The 27,182-nt window shown below is 33.5% G+C and overlaps 1 protein-coding gene across 3 annotated transcripts in view; it reads right to left on the bottom strand.

Annotated features, from left to right (window-relative positions):
* Positions 1-26,929, bottom strand: part of NYAP1 (neuronal tyrosine phosphorylated phosphoinositide-3-kinase adaptor 1) — a 56,197-nt gene extending 29,268 nt beyond the window's left edge. Inside the window, exon 1 of one of the 3 annotated variants that reach the window (XM_056554179.1) lies at positions 26,796-26,929. The gene's annotated coding sequence lies outside the window, so the exon portion shown is untranslated. Of the gene's footprint in view, positions 1-10,973; positions 11,115-26,795 lie in introns of those variants that run through there. The other 2 variants (XM_056554178.1, XM_056554177.1) reach the window with 2 other exon arrangements.
* Positions 26,930-27,182: the final 253 nt, after the last annotated feature.

Here is a 27,182-nt window from a genome sequence, read left to right as displayed (position 1 = left end):
AGTGAACGTGTGTAATATAGAAATATCTTCAGGTATGATATATAATAAGACAACATGTCTAGTATCACACACACATATATGATATATAATAACACACCATGTCTAGTATCACACACAGATATAATATATAATAACACACCATGTATAGTATCACACACATATATGATATATAATAACACACCATGTCTAGTATCACACACACATCTATGATATATAATAACACACCATGTCTAGTATCACACACAGATATAATATATAATAACACACCATGTACAGTATCACACACAGATATAATATATAATAACACACCATGTCTAGTATCACACACATATATGATATATAATAACACACCATGTCTAGTATCACACACAGATATAATGTATAATAACACACCATGTCTAGTATCACACTCAGATATAATATATAATAACACACCATGTCTAGTATCACACACATATATGATATATAATAACACACCATGTCTAGTATCACACACATATATGATATATAATAACACACCATGTCTAGTATCACACACATATATGATATATAATAACACACCATGTCTAGTATCACACACACAGATATGATATATAATAACACACCATGTCTAGTATCACACACAGATATAATATATAATAACACACCATGTCTAGTATCACACACAGATATGATATATAATAACACACCATGTCTAGTATCACACACAGATATAATATATAATAACACACCATGTCTAGTATCACACTCAGATATAATATATAATAACACACCATGTCTAGTATCACACACAGATATAATATATAATAACACACCATGTCTAGTATCACACACACATATATAATATATAATAACACAACATGTCTAGTATCACACACAGATATGATATATAATAACACACCATGTCTAGTATCACACACACAGATATAATATATAATAACACACCATGTCTAGTATCACACACAGATATAATATATAATAACACACCATGTCTAGTATCACACACAGATATGATATATAATAACACAACATGTCTAGTATCACACACACAGATATGATATATAATAACACACCATGTCTAGTATCACACACAGATATAATATATAATAACACACCATGTCTAGTATCACACACACAGATATAATATATAATAACACACCATGTCTAGTATCACACACACAGATATAATATATAATAACACACCATGTCTAGTATCACACACACATATATAATATATAATAACACACCATGTCTAGTATCACACACACATATATAATATATAATAACACACCATGTCTAGTATCACACACAGATATAATATATAATAACACACCATGTCTAGTATCACACACAGATATAATATATAATAACACACCATGTCTAGTATCACACACACAGATATAATATATAATAACACACCATGTCTAGTATCACACACACAGATATAATATATAATAACACACCATGTCTAGTATCACACACATATATGATATATAATAACACACCATGTCTAGTATCACACACAGATATAATATATAATAACACACCATGTCTAGTATCACACACAGATATAATATATAATAACACACCATGTCTAGTATCACACACACAGATATAATATATAATAACACACAATGTCTAGTATCACACACATATATGATATATAATAACACACCATGTCTAGTATCACACACATATATGATATATAATAACACACCATGTCTAGTATCACACACAGATATAATATATAATAACACACCATGTCTAGTATCACACAAAGATATAATATATAATAACACACCATGTCTAGTATCACACACAGATATAATATATAATAACACACATGTCTAGTATCACACACACAGATATAATATATATAATAAGACACCATGTCTAGTATCACACACATATATGATATATAATAACACACCATGTCTAGTATCACACTCAGATATAATATATAATAACACACCATGTCTAGTATCACACAAAGATATAATATATAATAACACACCATGTCTAGTATCACACACAGATATAATATATAATAACACACCATGTCTAGTATCACACAAAGATATAATATATAATAACACACCATGTCTAGTATCACACACAGATATAATATATAATAACACACCATGTCTAGTATCACACACATATATGATATATAATAACACACCATGTCTAGTATCACACACAGATATAATGTATAATAACACACCATGTCTAGTACCACACACAGATATAATATATAATAACACACCATGTCTAGTATCACACACAGATATAATATATAATAACACACCATGTCTAGTATCACACACACAGATATGATATATAATAACACAACATGTCTAGTATCACACACACAGATATGATATATAATAACACAACATGTCTAGTATCACACACACAGATATGATATATAATAACACACGTCTAGTATCACACACATATATGATATATAATAACACACCATGTCTAGTACCACACACAGATATAATATATAATAACACACCATGTCTAGTATCACACACACAGATATAATATATAATAACACACCATGTCAAGTATCACACACACATATATGATATATAATAACACACCATGTCCAGTATCACACACACATATATGATATATAATAAAGACAACATGTCTAGTATCACACACAGATATAATATATAATAACACACCATGTCTAGTACCACACACAGATATAATATATAATAACACACCATGTCTAGTATAACACACACAGATGATATATAATAACACACCATGTCTAGTACCACACACATATATAATATATAATAACACACATGTCTAGTATCACACACACAGATATAATATATAATAACACACATGTCTAGTATCACACACACAGATATAATATATATAATAAGACACCATGTCTAGTATCACACACATATATGATATATAATAACACACCATGTCTAGTATCACACACAGATATAATGTATAATAACACACCATGTCTAGTATCACACTCAGATATAATATATAATAACACACCATGTCTAGTATCACACACACACAGATATAATATATAATAACACACCATGTCTAGTATCACACACACATATATGATATATAATAACACACCATGTCCAGTATCACACACACATATATGATATATAATAAAGACAACATGTCTAGTATCACACACAGATATAATATATAATAACACACATGTCTAGTATCACACACACAGATATAATATATATAATAAGACACCATGTCTAGTATCACACACATATATGATATATAATAACACACCATGTCTAGTATCACACACAGATATAATGTATAATAACACACCATGTCTAGTATCACACACACATATATGATATATAATAACACACCATGTCCAGTATCACACACAGATATAATATATAATAACACACCATGTCTAGTATCACACACACAGATATGATATATAATAACACACCATGTCTAGTATCACACACAGATATAATATATAATAACACACCATGTCTAGTATCACACACACAGATATAATATATAATAACACACCATGTCTAGTATCACACACAGATATAATATATAATAACACACCATGTCTAGTATCACACACAGATATAATATATAATAACACACCATGTCTAGTATCACACACACAGATATAATATATAATAACACACCATGTCTAGTATCACACACACAGATATGATATATAATAACACACCATGTCCAGTATCACACACAGATATAATATATAATAACACACCATGTCTAGTATCACACACACAGATATAATATATAATAACACACCATGTCTAGTATCACACACAGATATAATATATAATAACACACCATGTCTAGTATCACACACACAGATATAATATATAATAACACACCATGTCTAGTATCACACACAGATATAATATATAATAACACACCATGTCTAGTATCACACACAGATATAATATATAATAACACACCATGTCTAGTATCACACACACAGATATAATATATAATAACACACAATGTCTAGTATCACACACATATATGATATATAATAAGACACCATGTCTAGTATCACACACATATATGATATATAATAACACACCATGTCTAGTATCACACACAGATATAATATATAATAACACACCATGTCTAGTATCACACAAAGATATAATATATAATAACACACCATGTCTAGTATCACACACAGATATAATATATAATAACACACATGTCTAGTATCACACACACAGATATAATATATATAATAAGACACCATGTCTAGTATCACACACATATATGATATATAATAACACACCATGTCTAGTATCACACACAGATATAATGTATAATAACACACCATGTCAAGTATCACACACACATATATGATATATAATAACACACCATGTCCAGTATCACACACACATATATGATATATAATAAAGACAACATGTCTAGTATCACACACAGATATAATATATAATAACACAACATGTCTAGTACCACACACAGATATAATATATAATAACACACCATGTCTAGTATAACACACACAGATGATATATAATAACACACCATGTCTAGTATCACACACACATATATAATATATAATAACACACATGTCTAGTATCACACACACAGATATAATATATAATAACACACATGTCTAGTATCACACACACAGATATAATATATATAATAAGACACCATGTCTAGTATCACACACATATATGATATATAATAACACACCATGTCTAGTATCACACACAGATATAATGTATAATAACACACCATGTCTAGTATCACACTCAGATATAATATATAATAACACACCATGTCTAGTATCACACACACACAGATATAATATATAATAACACACCATGTCTAGTATCACACACACATATATGATATATAATAACACACCATGTCCAGTATCACACACACATATATGATATATAATAAAGACAACATGTCTAGTATCACACACAGATATAATATATAATAACACACATGTCTAGTATCACACACACAGATATAATATATATAATAAGACACCATGTCTAGTATCACACACATATATGATATATAATAACACACCATGTCTAGTATCACACACAGATATAATGTATAATAACACACCATGTCTAGTATCACACACAGATATAATATATAATAATACACCATGTCCAGTATCACACACAGATATAATATATAATAACACACCATGTATAGTATCACACACATATATGATATATAATAACACACCATGTCTAGTATCACACACAGATATAATATATAATAATACACCATGTCCAGTATCACACACAGATGTAATATATAATAACACACCATGTATAGTATCACACACATATATGATATATAATAACACACCATGTCTAGTATCACACACAGATATAATATATAATAACACACCATGTCTAGTATAACACACACAGATGATATATAATAACACACCATGTCTAGTATCACACACAGATATAATATATAATAATACACCATGTCTAGTATAACACACACAGATGATATATAATAACACACCATGTCTAGTATCACACACAGATATAATATATAATAACACACCATGTCTAGTACCACACACAGATATAATATATAATAACACACCATGTCTAGTATAACACACACAGATGATATATAATAACACACCATGTCTAGTATCACACACACAGATATAATATATAATAACACAACATGTCTAGTATCACACACAGATATAATATATAATAAGACACCATGTCTAGTATCACACACAGATATAATATATAATAACACACCATGTCTAGTATCACACACAGATATAATATATAATAACACACCATGTCTAGTATCACACACAGATATAATATATAATAACACACCATGTCTAGTATCACACACACATATATGATATATAATAAAGACAACATGTCTAGTATCACACACACAGATATGATATATAATAACACACCATGTCTAGTATCACACACACAGATATAATATATAATAACACACCATGTCTAGTATCACACACAGATATAATATATGATAACACACCATGTCTAGTATCACACACACAGATATAATATATAATAACACACCATGTCTAGTATCACACACAGATATAATATATAATAACATACCATGTCTAGTATCACACACAGATATAATATATAATAACACACCATGTCTAGTATCACACACAGATATAATATATAATAAACACCATGTCTAGTATCACACACAGATATAATATATAATAACACACCATGTCTAATATCACACACAGATAGGATATAGAATAACACACCATGTCTAGTATAACACACACAGATATAATATATAATAACACACATGTCTAGTATAACACACACAGATATAATATATAATAACACAACATGTCTAGTATCACACACACAGATATGATATATAATAACACAACATGTCTAGTATCACACACACAGATATGATATATAATAACACAACATGTCTAGTATCACACACACAGATATGATATATAATAACACACGTCTAGTATCACACACAGATATAATATATAATAACACACCATGTCTAGTACCACACACAGATATAATATATAATAACACACCATGTCTAGTATCACACACAGATATAATATATAATAACACACCATGTCTAGTATCACACACAGATATAATATATAATAACACACCATGTCTAGTATCACACACACAGATATGATATATAATAACACAACATGTCTAGTATCACACACAAAGATATGATATATAATAACACACCATGTCTAGTATCACACACACAGATATGATATATAATAACACACCATGTCTAGTATCACACACACATATATAATATATAATAACACACCATGTCTAGTATCACACACACAGATATAATATATAATAACACACCATGTCTAGTATCACACACAGATATAATATATAATAACACACCATGTCTAATATCACACACAGATATGATATATAATAACACAACATGTCTAGTATCACACACACAGATATGATATATAATAACACAACATGTCTAGTATCACACACACAGATATGATATATAATAACACACATGTCTAGTATCACACACAGAGATAATATATAATAACACACCATGTCTAGTACCACACACAGATATAATATATAATAACACACCATGTCTAGTATCACACACAGATATAATATATAATAACACACCATGTCTAGTATCACACACAGATATAATATATAATAACACACCATGTCTAGTATCACACACACAGATATAATATATAATAACACACCATGTCTAGTATCACACACACAGATATGATATATAATAACACACCATGTCTAGTATCACACACACATATATGATATATAATAACACACCATGTCTAGTATCACACACACAGATATAATATATAATAACACACCATGTCTAGTATCACACACAGATATAATATATAATAACACACCATGTCTAGTATCACACACACAGATATGATATATAATAACACACCATGTCTAGTATCACACACACATATATGATATATAATAACACACCATGTCTAGTATCACACACACACATATATGATATATAATAACACACCATGTATAGTATCACACACACAGATATAATATATAATAACACACCATGTCTAGTATCACACTCAGATATAATATATAATAACACACCATGTCTAATATCACACACAGATATGATATATAATAACACAACATGTCTAGTATCACACACACAGATATGATATATAATAACACAACATGTCTAGTATCACACACACAGATATGATATATAATAACACACATGTCTAGTATCACACACAGAGATAATATATAATAACACACCATGTCTAGTACCACACACAGATATAATATATAATAACACACCATGTCTAGTATCACACACACAGATATAATATATAATAACACACCATGTCTAGTATCACACACAGATATGATATATAATAACACACCATGTCTAGTACCACACACAGATATGATATATAATAACACACCATGTCTAGTATCACACACACAGATATGATATATAATAACACACATGTCTAGTATAACACACACAGATGATATATAATAACACACCATGTCTAGTATAACACACACAGATGATATATAATAACACACCATGTCTAGTATCACACACAGATATAATATATAATAACACACCATGTCTAGTATCACACACAGATATGATGTATAATAACACATTGTGTCTCGGTATCACACACAGATATAATATATAATAACACACCATGTCTAGTATCACACACAGATAGGATATAGAATAACACACCATGTCTAGTATCACACACATATATGATATATAATAACACACCATGTCTAGTATCACACACAGATATAATATATAATAACACACCATGTCTAGTATCACACACACAGATATAATATATAATAACACACCATGTCTAGTACCACACACAGATATGATGTATAATAACACATTGTGTCTCGGTATCACACACACAGATATAATATATAATAACACACCATGTCTAGTATCACACACAGATATGATGTATAATAACACATTGTGTCTCGGTATCACACACAGATATAATATATAATAACACACCATGTCTAGTATCACATACAGATATGATGTATAATAACACATTGTGTCTCGGTATCACACACAGATATAATATATAATAACACACCATGTCTAGTATCACACACAGATAGGATATAGAATAACACACCATGTCTAGTATCACACACATATATGATATATAATAACACACCATGTCTAGTATCACACACAGATATAATATATAATAACACACCATGTCTAGTACCACACACAGATATAATATATAATAACACACCATGTCTAGTATCACACACACAGATATAATATATAATAACACACCATGTCTAGTACCACACACAGATATGATGTATAATAACACATTGTGTCTCGGTATCACACACACAGATATAATATATAATAACACACCATGTCTAGTATCACACACAGATATGATGTATAATAACACATTGTGTCTCGGTATCACACACAGATATAATATATAATAACACACCATGTCTAGTATCACACACAGATATAATATATAATAACACACCATGTCTAGTATCACACACATATATAATATAGAATAACACACCATGTCTAGTATCACACACAGATATAATATATAATAACACACCATGTCTAGTACCACACACATATATAATATATAATAACACACCATGTCTAGTATCACACACAGATATAATATATAATAACACACCATGTCTAGTATCACACACAGATATAATATATAATAACACACCATGTCTAGTATCACACACAGATATAATATATAATAACACACCATGTCTAGTATCACACACATATATAATATAGAATAACACACCATGTCTAGTATCACACACAGATATAATATATAATAACACACCATGTCTAGTATCACACACAGATATAATATATAATAACACACCATGTCTAGTATCACACACAGATATAATATATAATAACACACCATGTCTAGTACCACACAAAGATATAATATATAATAACACACATGTCTAGTATCACACACACAGATATAATATATAATAACACACCATGTCTAGTATCACACACAGATATAATATATAATAACACACATGTCTAGTATCACACACACAGATATGATATATAATAACACACCATGTCTAGTATCACACACAGATATAATATATAATAACACACCATGTCTAGTATCACACACACAGATATAATATATAATAACACACCATGTCTAGTATAACACACACATATATGATATATAATAACACACCATGTCTAGTATCACACACAGATATGATATATAATAACACACCATGTATAGTATCACACACAGATATAATATATAATAACACACCATGTCTAGTATCACACACACATATATAATATATAATAACACACCATGTCTAGTATCACACACACAGATATAATATATAATAACACACATGTCTAGTATCACACACAGATATAATATATAATAACACACCATGTCTAGTATCACACACAGATATAATATATAATAACACACCATGTCTAGTATCACACACACAGATATGATGTATAATAACACACCATGTCTAGTATCACACACACAGATATAATATATAATAACACACCATGTCTAGTATCACACACACAGATATAATATATAATAACACACCATGTCTAGTATCACACACAGATATAATATATAATAACACACCATGTCTAGTATAACACACACATATATGATATATAATAACACACCATGTCTAGTATCACACACAGATATGATATATAATAACACACCATGTCTAGTATCACACACAGATATAATATATAATAACACACCATGTCTAGTATCACACACAGATATGATATATAATAACACACCATGTCTAGTATCACACACAGATATAATATATAATAACACACCATGTACAGTATCACACACAGATATAATATATAATAACACACCATGTCTAGTATCACACACAGATATAATATATAATAACACACCATGTCTAGTATCACACACAGATATGATGTATAATAACACATTGTGTCTCGGTATCACACACAGATATAATATATAATAACACACCATGTCTAGTATCACACACAGATATAATATATAATAACACACCATGTCTAGTATCACACACAGATATGATGTATAATAACACATTGTGTCTCGGTATCACACACAGCCGGGCACATGTCTACACTACGCACATGATGGTTGTGATGATCAGTGTACAGTATATACAGCAGGTGACCTCTCCTCCATCCCCTGATATAATGTGCTATAATAGAGGCCTAACACCGGTGCCTACACCTATACGTGAGGGATGATGGAGCCCGTAGGGTCCCCATAGACGTACCTCTCTGTTTGTCCCCGCTGTCTCCTCCTCCTCCCCCGTGGTCCCTCTCTCCCATTCTCCTGCTCTGGTCCCCCCCTCCCTCTTACCTCCGTTACCGGCAGGCGGAGAGATGGAAGCAGCTGAGGGATGGGAGGGGGTCTGTGTGATGGGGAGGGGAGCAGAGAGGGAGGAGAGACAACAGCACACTGCGGCTGTCTGATCTCCACGAGTAGTGTAGTGTGCAGGTGCGTCAGTCCGCAGAGCATCCCCGTGTAATATCACACATGTAATACCGACATCCCGTGTAATATCACATATGTAATACCGACATCCCTGTGTAATATCACATATGTAATACTGACATCCCTGTGTAATATCACATATGTAATACCGACATCCTCGTGTAATATCACATATGTAATACTGACATCTCTGTGTAATATCACACATGTAATACCGACATCCCTGTGTAATATCACATATGTAATACCGACATCCTCGTGTAATATCACATATGTAATACTGACATCTCTGTGTAATATCACACATGTAATACTGACATCCCCGTGTAATATCACACATGTAATACCGACATCCTCGTGTAATATCACACATGCAATACCGACATCCCTGTGTAATATCACATATGTAATACCGACATCCCCGTGTAATATCACACATGTAATACCGACATCCCCATGTAATATCACACATGTAATAGCGACATCCCCGTGTAATATCACACATGTAATACCGACATCCCTGTGTAATATCACACATGTAATACTGACATCCCTGTGTAATATCACACATGTAATACCGACATCCCCGTGTAATATCACACATGTAATACCGACATCCCCGTGTAATATCACACATGTAATACCGACATCCCTGTGTAATATCACACATGTAATACTGACATCCCCGTGTAATATCACATATGTAATACCGACATCCCCGTGTAATATCACACATGTAATACCGACATCCCTGTGTAATATCATACATGTAATACCGACATACCCGTGTAATATCACACATGTAATACCGACATCACCGTGTAATATCACATATGTAATACCGACATCCCGTGTAATATCACACATGTAATACTGACATCCCCGTGTAATATCACATATGTAATACTGACATCCCTGTGTAATATCACACATGTAATACTGACATCCCCGTGTAATATCACATATGTAATACCGACATCCCCGTGTAATATCACACATGTAATACCGACATCCCCGTGTAATATCACACATGTAATACCGACATCCCCGTGTAATATCACACATGTAATACCGACATCTCTGTGTAATATCACACATGTAATACTGACATATCTGTGAAATATCATACATGTAATACCGACATACCCGTGTAATATCACACATGTAATACCGACATCCCCGTGTAATATCACACATGTAATACCAACATCCCCATGAAATATCACACATGTAATAGCGACATCCCCGTGTAATATCACACATGTAATAGCGACATCCCCGTGTAATATCACACATGTAATACCGACATCCCCATGTAATATCACACATGTAATACCGACATCTCTGTGTAATATCACACATGTAATACTGACATCTCTCTGTAATATCACACATGTAATACCGACATCCCCGTGTAATATCACACATGTAATACCGACATCTCTGTGTAATATCACACATGTAATACCGACATCCCCGTGTAATATCACACATGTAATACCGACATCCCCGTGTAATATCACACATGTAATACCGACATCCCCGTGTAATATCACACATGTAATACCGACATCTCTGTATAATATCACACATGTAATACTGACATCTCTGTATAATATCACACATGTAATACTGACATCTCTGTATAATATCACACATGTAATACCGACATCTCTGTGTAATATCACACATGTAATACTGACATCTCTGTGTAATATCACACATGTAATACTGACATCCCCGTGTAATATCACACATGTAATACTGACATCTCTGTGTAATATTACACATGTAATACTGACATCTCTGTGTAATATCACACATGTAATACTGACATCCCCGTGTAATATCACACATGTAATACCGACATCCCCGTGTAATATCACACATGTAATACCGACATCTCTGTATAATATCACACATGTAATACTGACATACCTGTGTAATATCATACATGTAATACCGACATACCCGTGTAATATCACACATGTAATACTGACATCTCTGTAATATCACACATGTAATACTGACATCTCTGTGTAATATCATACATGTAATACTGACATCCCCGTGTAATATCACACATGTAATACCGACATCCCCGTGTAATATCACACATGTAATACTGACATCTCTGTGTAATATCACACATGTAATACCGACATACCCGTGTAATATCATACATGTAATACCGACATACCCGTGTAATATCACATATGTAATACCGACATCCCCGTGTAATATCACACATGTAATACTGACATCCCCGTGTAATATCACATATGTAATACTGACATCCCTGTGTAATATCACACATGTAATACTGACATCCCCGTGTAATATCACATATGTAATACCGAAATCCCCGTGTAATATCACACATGTAATACCGACATCCCCGTGTAATATCACACATGTAATACCGACATCCCCGTGTAATATCACACATGTAATACCGAAATCCCCGTGTAATATCACACATGTAATACCGACATCCCTGTGTAATATCACACATGTAAAACCGACATCCCTGTGTAATATCACACATGTAATACCGACATCCCCGTGTAATATCACATATTCAATACTGACATCCCCGTGTAATATCACACATGTAATACCGACATCCCCGTGTAATATCACACATGTAATACCGACATCCCTGTGTAATATCACACATGTAATACCGACATCCCCGTGTAATATCATACATGTAATACCGACAACCCTGTGTAATATCACACATGTAATACCGACATCCCCGTGTAATATCACACATGTAAATACCGACATCCCCGTGTAATATCATACATGTAATTCCGACATCCCTGTATAATATCACACATGTAATACCGACATCCCCATGTAATATCACACATGTAATACTGACATCCCCGTGTAATATCACACATGTAATACCGACATCCCCGTGTAATATCACACATGTAATACAGACATCCCCGTGTAATATCCCACATGTAATACTGACATCCCCGTGTAATATCACACATGTAATACCGACATCCCTGTGTAATATCATACATGTAATACCGACATCCCTGTGTAATATCACACATGTAATACCGACATCCCCATGTAATATCACACATGTAACACTGACATCCCCGTGTAATATCACACATGTAATATCGACATCCCCGTGTAATATCACACATGTAATACTGACATCTCTGTATAATATCACACATGTAATACCGACATCCCCGTGTAATATCATACATGTAATACCGACATCCCTGTGTAATATCACACATGTAATACCGACATCCCCATGTAATATCACACATGTAACACTGTTATCCCCGTGTAATATCACACATGTAATACCGACATCCCCGTGTAATATCACACATGTAATACCGACATCCCCGTGTAATATCACACATGTAATACTGACATCCCCGTGTAATATCACATATGTAATACTGACATCCCTGTGTAATATCACACATGTAATACCGACATCCCCGTGTAATATCACACATGTAATATTGATATCTCTGTGTAATATCCCACATGTAATACCGACATCCCTGTGTAATATCACACATGTAATACCGACATCCCCGTGTAATATCACACATGTAATACCGACATCCCCGTGTAATATCACACATGTAATAATGACATCCCCGTGTAATATCACACATGTAATACCGACATCCCTGTGTAATATCACAAATGTAATACCGACATCCCCGTGTAATATCACACATGTAATACCGACATCCCCATGTAATATCACACATGTAATACTGACATCCAGTGTAATATCACACATGTAATACCGACATCTCTGTATAATATCACACATGTAATACCAACATCCCTGTGTAATTTCACACATATAATACTGACATCCCCGTGTAATATCACACATGTAATACCGACATCCCCGTGTAATATCACACATGTAATACCGACATCCCCATGTAATATCACACATGTAATACTGACATCCAGTGTAATATCACACATGTAATACCGACATCTCTGTGTAATATCACACATGTAATACCAACATCCCCGTGTAATATCACACATGTAAAAGCGACATCCCCGTGTAATATCACACATGTAATAGCGACATCCCCGTGTAATATCACACATGTAATACCGACATCCCCATGTAATATCACACATGTAATAGCGACATCCCCGTGTAATATCACACATGTAATAGCGACATCCCCGTGTAATATCACACATGTAATAGCGACATCCCCGTGTAATATCACACATGTAATACCAACATCCCCGTGTAATATCACACATGTAATAGCGACATCCCCGTGTAATATCACACATGTAATAGCGACATCCCCGTGTAATATCACACATGTAATACCGACATCCCCGTGTAATATCACACATGTAATACCGACATCTCTGTGTAATATCACACATGTAATACTGACATCTCTGTGTAATATCACAAATGTAATACTGACATCTCTCTGTAATATCACACATGTGATACCGACATCTCTGTATAATATCACACATGTAATACCGACATCCCCGTGTAATATCATACATGTAATACTGACATCTCTGTATAATATCACACATGTAATACTGACATCCCTGTGTAACATCACACATGTAATACTGACATCCCCGTGTAATATCACACATGTAATACTGACATCCCCGTGTAACATCACACATGTAATACTGACATCTCTGTATAATATCACACATGTAATACTGACATCTCTGTATAATATCACACATGTAATACTGACATCCCCGTGTAATATCACACATGTAATACTGACATCTCTGTGTAATATCACACATGTAATACTGACATCCCCGTGTAACATCACACATGTAATACTGACATCTCTGTATAAAATCACACATGTAATACTGACATCTGTGTAATATCACACATGTAATACTGACATCCCCGTGTAATATCACACATGTAATTCTGACATCCCTGTGTAATATCACACATGTAATGCTGACATCTCTGTGTAATATCACACATGTAATACTGACATCTCTGTGTAATATCACACATGTAATACTGACTTCCCTGTGTAATATCACACATGTAATACTGACATCCCTGTGTAATATCACACATGTAATACTGACATCTCTGTGTAATATCACACATACAATACTGACATCCCTGTGTAATATCACACATGTAATACTGACATCCCTGTGTAACATCACACATGTAATACTGACATCTCTGTATAATATCACACATGTAATACTGACATCTGTGTAATATCACACATGTAATACTGACATCCCTGTGTAATATCACACATGTAATACTGACATCCCTGTGTAATATCACACATGTAATACTGACATCCCCGTGTAACATCACACATGTAATACTGACATCTCTGTATAATATCGCACATGTAATACTGACATCTGTGTAATATCACATGTAATACTGACATCCCTGTGTAATATCACACATGTAATACTGACATCTCTGTATAATATCACACATGTAATACTGACTTCTCTGTGTAATATCACACATGTAATACTGACATCTCTGTATAATATCACACATGTAATACTGACATCTCTGTATAATATCACACATGTAATACTGACATCCCCGTGTAATATCACACATGTAATACTGACATCCCCGCGTAATATCACACATGTAATACAGACATTCCCGTGTTATAACACACATGTAATAATGACATCTCTGTGTAATATCACACATGTAATATTGACATATCTGTATAATATCACACCTGTAATACTGACATCCCCGTGTAATATCACACATGTAATTCTGACATCCCTGTGTAATATCACACATGTAATACTGACATCTCTGTGTAATATCACACATGTAATACTGACATCTCTGTGTAATATCACACATGTAATACTGACATCCCTGTGTAATATCACACATGTAATACTGACATCCCTGTGTAATATCACACATGTAATACTGACATCTCTGTGTAATATCACACATACAATACTGACATCCCTGTGTAATATCACACATGTAATACTGACATCCCCGTGTAACATCACACATGTAATACTGACATCTCTGTATAATATCACACATGTAATACTGAGATCCCTGTGTAATATCACACATGTAATACTGACATCTCTGTATAATATCACACATGTAATACTGACTTCTCTATGTAATATCACACATGTAATACTGACATCTCTGTGTAATATCACACATGTAATACTGACATCCCCGTGTAACATCACACATGCAATACTGACATCTCTGTATAATATCACACATGTAATACTGACATCTGTGTAATATCACACATGTAATACTGACATCCCTGTGTAATATCACACATGTAATACTGACATCTCTGTATAATATCACACATGTAATACTGACTTCTCTGTGTAATATCACACATGTAATACTGACATCTCTGTGTAATATCACACATGTAATACTGACATCTCTGTGTAATATCACACATGTAATACTGACATCCCCGTGTAATATCACACATGTAATACTGACATCTCTGTATAATATCACACATGTAATACTGACATCTCTGTGTAATATCACACATGTAATACTGACATCTCTGTGTAATATCACACATGTAATACTGATATCCCCGTGTAATATAACACATGTAATACTGACATCTCTGTGTAATATCACACATGTAATACTGACATCTCTGTATAATATCACACATGTAATACTGACATCTGTGTAATATCACACATGTAATACTGACATCCCTGTGTAATATCACACATGTAATACTGACATCCCTGTGTAATATCACACATGTAATACTGACATCCCCGTGTAACATCACACATGTAATACTGACATCTCTGTATAATATCGCACATGTAATACTGACATCTGTGTAATATCACATGTAATACTGACATCCCTGTGTAATATCACACATGTAATACTGACATCTCTGTATAATATCACACATGTAATACTGACTTCTCTGTGTAATATCACACATGTAATACTGACATCTCTGTATAATATCATACATGTAATACTGACATCCCCGTGTAATATCACACATGTAATACTGACATCCCCGCGTAATATCACACATGTAGTACAGACATTCCCGTGTTATATCACACATGTAATAATGACATCTCTGTGTAATATCACACATGTAATTCTGACATCCCTGTGTAATATCACACATGTAATACTGACATCTCTGTGTAATATCACACATGTAATACTGACATCTCTGTGTAATATCACACATGTAATACTGACATCTCTGTGTAATATCACACATGTAATACTGACATCCCTGTGTAATATCACACATGTAATACTGACATCCCTGTGTAATATCACACTTGTAATACTGACATCTCTGTATAATATCACACATGTAATACTGACTTCTCTGTGTAATATCACACATGTAATACTGACATCTCTGTATAATATCATACATGTAATACTGACATCCCCGTGTAATATCACACATGTAATACTGACATCCCCGCGTAATATCACACATGTAGTACAGACATTCCCGTGTTATATCACACATGTAATAATGACATCTCTGTGTAATATCACACATGTAATATTGACATATCTGTATAATATCACACCTGTAATACTGACATCCCCGTGTAATATCACACATGTAATTCTGACATCCCTGTGTAATATCACACATGTAATACTGACATCTCTGTGTAATATCACACATGTAATACTGACATCTCTGTGTAATATCACACATGTAATACTGACATCCCTGTGTAATATCACACATGTAATACTGACATCTCTGTGTAATATCACACATACAATACTGACATCCCTGTGTAATATCACACATGTAATACTGACATCCCCGTGTAACATCACACATGTAATACTGACATCTCTGTATAATATCACACATGTAATACTGACATCCCTGTGTAATATCACACATGTAACACTGACATCTCTGTATAATATCACACATGTAATACTGACTTCTCTGTGTAATATCACACATGTAATACTGACATCTCTGTGTAATATCACACATGTAATACTGACATCCCCGTGTAACATCACACATGTAATACTGACATCTCTGTATAATATCACACATGTAATACTGACATCTCTGTGTAATATCACACATGTAATACTGACATCCCCGTGTAACATCACACATGTAATACTGACATCTCTGTATAATATCACACATGTAATACTGACATCTGTGTAATATCACACATGTAATACTGACATCCCTGTGTAATATCACACATGTAATACTGACATCTCTGTATAATATCACACATGTAATACTGACTTCTCTGTGTAATATCACACATGTAATACTGACATCTCTGTGTAATATCACACATGTAATACTAACATCTCTGTGTAATATCACACATGTAATACTGACATCCCTGTGTAATATCACACATGTAATACTGACATTTCTGTATAATATCACACATGTAATACTGACATCTCTGTGTAATATCACACATGTAATACTGACATCTCTGTGTAATATCACACATGTAATACTGACATCCCCGTGTAATATAACACATGTAATACTGACATCTCTGTGTAATATCACACATGTAATACTGACATCTCTGTATAATATCACACATGTAATACTGACATCTGTGTAATATCACACATGTAATACTGACATCTCTGTATAATATCACACATGTAATACTGACATCTGTGTAATATCACACATGTAATACTGACATCTCTGTGTAATATCACACATGTAATACTGACATCCCTGTGTAATATCACACATGTAATACTGACATCCCCGTGTAACATCACACATGTAATACTGACATCTCTGTATAATATCGCACATGTAATACTGACATCTGTGTAATATCACATGTAATACTGACATCCCTGTGTAATATCACACATGTAATACTGACATCTCTGTATAATATCACACATGTAATACTGACTTCTGTGTGTAATATCACACATGTAATACTGACATCTCTGTATAATATCACACATGTAATACTGACATCTCTGTATAATATCATACATGTAATACTGACATCCCCGTGTAATATCACACATGTAATACTGACATCTCTGTATAATATCACACATGTAATACTGACATCTCTGTATAATATCATACATGTAATACTGACATCCCCGCGTAATATCACACATGTAGTACAGACATTCCCGTGTTATATCACACATGTAATAATGACATCTCTGTGTAATATCACACATGTAATATTGACATATCTGTATAATATCACACCTGTAATACTGACATCCCCGTGTAATATCACACATGTAATTCTGACATCCCTGTGTAATATCGCACATGTAATACTGACATCTCTGTGTAATATCACACATGTAATACTGACATCTCTGTGTAATATCACACATGTAATACTGACATCCCTGTGTAATATCACACATGTAATACTGACATCCCTGTGTAATATCACACATGTAATACTGACATCTCTGTGTAATATCACACATACAATACTGACATCCCTGTGTAATATCACACATGTAATACTGACATCCCCGTGTAACATCACACATGTAATACTGACATCTCTGTATAATATCACACATGTAATACTGACATCCCTGTGTAATATCACACATGTAATACTGACATCTCTGTATAATATCACACATGTAATACTGACTTCTCTGTGTAATATCACACATGTAATACTGACATCTCTGTGTAATATCACACATGTAATACTGACATCCCCGTGTAACATCACACATGTAATACTGACATCTCTGTATAATATCACACATGTAATACTGACATCTGTGTAATATCACACATGTAATACTGACATCTCTGTGTAATATCACACATGTAATACTGACATCTCTGTATAATATCACACATGTAATACTGACATCTCTGTATAATATCACACATGTAATACTGACTTCTCTGTGTAATATCACACATGTAATACTGACATCTCTGTGTAATATCACACATGTAATACTGACATCTCTGTGTAATATCACACATGTAATACTGACATCCCCGTGTAATATCACACATGTAATACTGACATCTCTGTATAATATCACACATGTAATACTGACATCTCTGTGTAATATCACACATGTAATACTGACATCTCTGTGTAATATCACACATGTAATACTGATATCCCCGTGTAATATAACACATGTAATACTGACATCTCTGTGTAATATCACACATGTAATACTGACATCTCTGTATAATATCACACATGTAATACTGACATCTCTGTGTAATATCACACATGTAATACTGACATCTCTGTATAATATCACACATGTAATACTGATATCCCCGTGTAATATAACACATGTAATACTGACATCTCTGTGTAATATCACACATGTAATACTGATATCCCCGTGTAATATAACACATGTAATACTGACATCTCTATATAATATCACACATGTAATACTGACTAGTGTTGAGCAGCATAGGCCATATTCGAATTCGCGAAAATTCGCGAATATATGAACGAATATTCGTCATATATTCTCAAATATTCGCATATCCGTAATATACTCGTTTTATTTTCGCATGCGCGACAAATCGCGTATGTGAAAATTTGCATAAAAATTAACATAAACGAAAATTCGCATATGCGGAAATTAGCATATGCTAATTTTCGCATATGCGAAAATGTGCACGCCAGTTTCACACAGTACTATTAGAGCCTTCTTTACACCACACAAGCTGGAAGGAGAGAGGGATGATCACTGTGATGTGTACTGTGGAAAAAAAAAAAAAAAAACGAATATTCGTAATTACGAATATATAGTGCTATATTCGCGAATATGCGATATTCGCGAATAAAATTAGCTTTGCGAATATTCGCGAGCAACACTAATACTGACATCCCTGTGTAATATCACACATGTAATACTGACATCCCTGTGTAATATCACACATGTAATACTGACATCTCTGTATAATATCACACATGTAATACTGACATCCCCGTGTAACATCACACATGTAATACTGACATCTCTGTATAATATCACACATGTAATACTGACATCTCTGTATAATATCACACATGTAATACTGACATCCCTGTGTAATATCACACATGTAATACTGACATCTCTGTGTAATATCACACATGTAATACTGACATCCCCGTGTAACATCACACATGTAATACTGACATCTCTGTATAATATCACACATGTAATACTGACATCTCTGTATAATATCACACATGTAATACTGACATCTGTGTAATATCACACATGTAATACTGACATCTCTGTGTAATATCACACATGTAATACTGACATCTCTGTATAATATCACACATGTAATACTGACATCTCTGTGTAATATCACACATGTAATACTGACATCTCTGTGTAATATCACACATGTAATACTGACATCTCTGTGTAATATCACACATGTAATATTGACATCTCTGTGTAATATCCCACATGTAATACTGACATCACTGTGTAATATCACACATGTAATACTGACATCCCTGTGTAATATCACACATGTAATACTGACATCTCTGTATAATATCACGCATGTAATACTGACATCCCCGTGTAATATCACACATGTAATACTGACATCTCTGTGTAATATCACACATGTAATACTGACATCTCTGTTTAATATCCCACATGTAATACTGACATCACTGTGTAATATCACACATGTAATACTGACATCACTGTGTAACATCACACATGTAATGCTGACATCTCTGTATAATATCACACATGTAATACTGACATCTCTGTATAATATCACACATGTAATACTGACATCTGTGTAATATCACACATGTAATACTGACATCTCTGTGTAATATCACACATGTAATACTGACATCTCTGTGTAATATCACACATGTAATACTGACATCTCTGTGTAATATCACACATGTAATACTGACATCTCTGTATAATATCACACATGTAATACTGACATCCCTGTGTAATATCACACATGTAATACTGACATCTCTGTGTAATATCACACATGTAATATTGACATCTCTGTGTAATATCACACATGTAATACTGACATCTCTGTGTAATATCACACGTTATACTGACATCCCCGTGTAATATCACACATGTAATACTGACATCTCTGTATAATATCACACATGTAATACTGACATCTCTGTGTAATATCACACATGTAATACTGACATCCCTGTGTAATATCACACATGTAATACTGTCATCTCTGTGTAATATCACACATGTAATACTGACATCTCTGTGTAATATCACACATGTAATACTGACATCCCTGTGTAATATCACACATATAATACTGACATCTCTGTGTAATATCACACATGTAATACTGTCATCTCTGTGTAATATCACACATGTAATACTGTCATCTCTGTGTAATATCACACATGTAATACTGACATCTCTGTGTAATATCACACATGTAATACTGACATCTCTGTATAATGTCACACATGTAATACTGACATCTCTGTGTAATATCACACATGTAATACTGACATCTCTGTGTAATATCACACATGTAATACTGACATCCCTGTATAATATCACACATGTAATACTGTCATCTCTGTGTAATATCACACATGTAATACTGTCATCTCTGTGTAATATCACACATGTAATACTGACATATCTGTATAATATCACACATGTAATACTGACATCTGTGTAATATCACACATGTAATACTGACATCTCTGTGTAATATCACACATGTAATACTGACATCTCTGTATAATATCACACATGTAATACTGACATCTCTGTGTAATATCACACATGTAATACTGACATCTGTGTAATATCACACATGTAATACTGACATCTCTGTGTAATATCACACATGTAATACTGACATCTCTGTGTAATATCACACATGTAATACTGACATCTCTGTGTAATATCACACATGTAATATTGACATCTCTGTGTAATATCCCACATGTAATACTGACATCACTGTGTAATATCACACATGTAATACTGACATCCCTGTGTAATATCACACATGTAATACTGACATCTCTGTATAATATCACGCATGTAATACTGACATCCCCGTGTAATATCACACATGTAATACTGACATCTCTGTGTAATATCACACATGTAATACTGACATCTCTGTGTAATATCACACATGTAATACTGACATCCCTGTGTAATATCACACATGTAATACTGACATCTCTGTATAATATCACACATGTAATACTGACATCCCTGTGTAATATCACACATGTAATACTGACATCTCTGTGTAATATCACACATGTAATATTGACATCTCTGTGTAATATCACACATGTAATACTGACATCTCTGTGTAATATCACACGTTATACTGACATCCCCGTGTAATATCACACATGTAATACTGACATCTCTGTATAATATCACACATGTAATACTGACATCTCTGTGTAATATCACACATGTAATACTGACATCCCTGTGTAATATCACACATGTAATACTGTCATCTCTGTGTAATATCACACATGTAATACTGACATCTCTGTGTAATATCACACATGTAATACTGACATCCCTGTGTAATATCACACATATAATACTGACATCTCTGTGTAATATCACACATGTAATACTGTCATCTCTGTGTAATATCACACATGTAATACTGTCATCTCTGTGTAATATCACACATGTAATACTGACATCTCTGTGTAATATCACACATGTAATACTGACATCTCTGTATAATGTCACACATGTAATACTGACATCTCTGTGCAATATCACACATGTAATACTGACATCTCTGTGTAATATCACACATGTAATACTGACATCCCTGTATAATATCACACATGTAATACTGTCATCTCTGTGTAATATCACACATGTAATACTGTCATCTCTGTGTAATATCACACATGTAATACTGACATCTCTGTATAATATCACACATGTAATACTGACATCTGTGTAATATCACACATGTAATACTGACATCTCTGTGTAATATCACACATGTAATACTGACATCTCTGTATAATATCACACATGTAATACTGACATCTCTGTGTAATATCACACATGTAATACTGACATCTCTGTGTAATATCACACATGTAATACTGACATCTCTGTGTAATATCACACATGTAATACTGACATCCCTGTGTAATATCACACATGTAATACTGACATCTCTGTATAATATCACACATGTAATACTGACATCTCTGTGTAATATCACACATGTAATACTGACATCTCTGTGTAATATCACACATGTAATACTGACATCTCTGTGTAATATCACACATGTAATACTGACATCCCTGTATAATATCACACATGTAATACTGACATCCCTGTGTAATATCACACATGTAATACTGACATCTCTGTGTAACATCACACATGTAATACTGACATCTCTGTATAATATCACACATGTAATACTGACATCTCTGTATAATATCACACATGTAATACTGACATCTCTGTATAATATCACACATGTAATACTGACATCTGTGTAATATCACACATGTAATACTGACATCTCTGTGTAATATCACACATGTAATACTGACATCTCTGTATAATATCACACATGTAATACTGACATCTCTGTGTAATATCACACATGTAATACTGACATCTCTGTGTAATATCACACATGTAATACTGACATCTCTGTGTAATATCACACATGTAATACTGACATCCCTGTGTAATATCACACATGTAATACTGACATCTCTGTATAATATCACACATGTAATACTGACATCTCTGTGTAATATCACACATGTAATACTGACATCTCTGTGTAATATCACACATGTAATACTGACATCTCTGTGTAATATCACACATGTAATACTGACATCCCTGTATAATATCACACATGTAATACTGACATCCCTGTGTAATATCACACATGTAATACTGACATCTCTGTGTAACATCACACATGTAATACTGACATCTCTGTATAATATCACACATGTAATACTGATATCTCTGTATAATATCACACATGTAATACTGATATCTGTGTAATATCACACATGTAATACTGACATCTCTGTGTAATATCACACATGTACTGCTGTGAGCTGTAGTTTTGCAGCAGTGGGAGGTCCACAGTTTGGAGACTTAGGATCTACAGGGACTAAGGCCTTGACCCTTTCCTTGGATGAAGGTCTATATGTTAGATTCATCCAATCCTGTGTAGAGGAAGAGCGGTGCAGTTGCCCATAGCAACCTATCAGATTGCTTTTATTCTTCAGAGGCGTTTTTTAAATTTATTTAAAGAAGTCGTCTGCTCCACCACTATATCCCCCAACCAGACCCCCCCCCCCCCCCCGACTCCCCATCCTTCTGTTGATACATCGGATACGTGGAAGGCTCAGGGAGTTGCTGCCCTCTTCTGGACTGTGGTCAGTATTACAGGTCTCTGGGGTTACTATTATCTTTGCACGCCCTGTCATGACGATGAACTGCACAGCTGAGATTGACACGCACCTCATACTTCTTCAGAAGCTTCAGCTCCGTGTTCATGTCCCACAATGCTTTGCTCCCCCTAGGGTCACTTTATCAGAATGGTTTCCACAACCCTTTAATTTCTCCAGTTCCAGACATTACAGGGAGGTCGTCGTTACTATCTTTACTTCTGCTTGTTTTTTCGTCCCCTGATGAACCTGTTATTGAAAGAATAGGGGAGAAACACGTTGAAAGGGTCACAAAGGGTTCCCAATGTCGCAGCGAGAGTTAGTATTGGATTTTTTGTGTTGTCCCTGTATTTATTGTACTGTAGCATGCACATTTGTATTGTTTTTTTTTTGTTCTTTTTATCTTTATCTGTTTTTTTTTTTTTTTTTGCTTTCCACACAAACTTGTGTCTATTGGACT

This window comes from Hyla sarda, unplaced genomic scaffold (genome assembly GCF_029499605.1).
Source record: "Hyla sarda isolate aHylSar1 unplaced genomic scaffold, aHylSar1.hap1 scaffold_59, whole genome shotgun sequence".
NCBI lineage: Eukaryota > Metazoa > Chordata > Amphibia > Anura > Hylidae > Hyla > Hyla sarda.
Note: the sequence above shows the minus strand (reverse complement) of the source record. Positions and strands in the feature narration are given on the sequence as shown.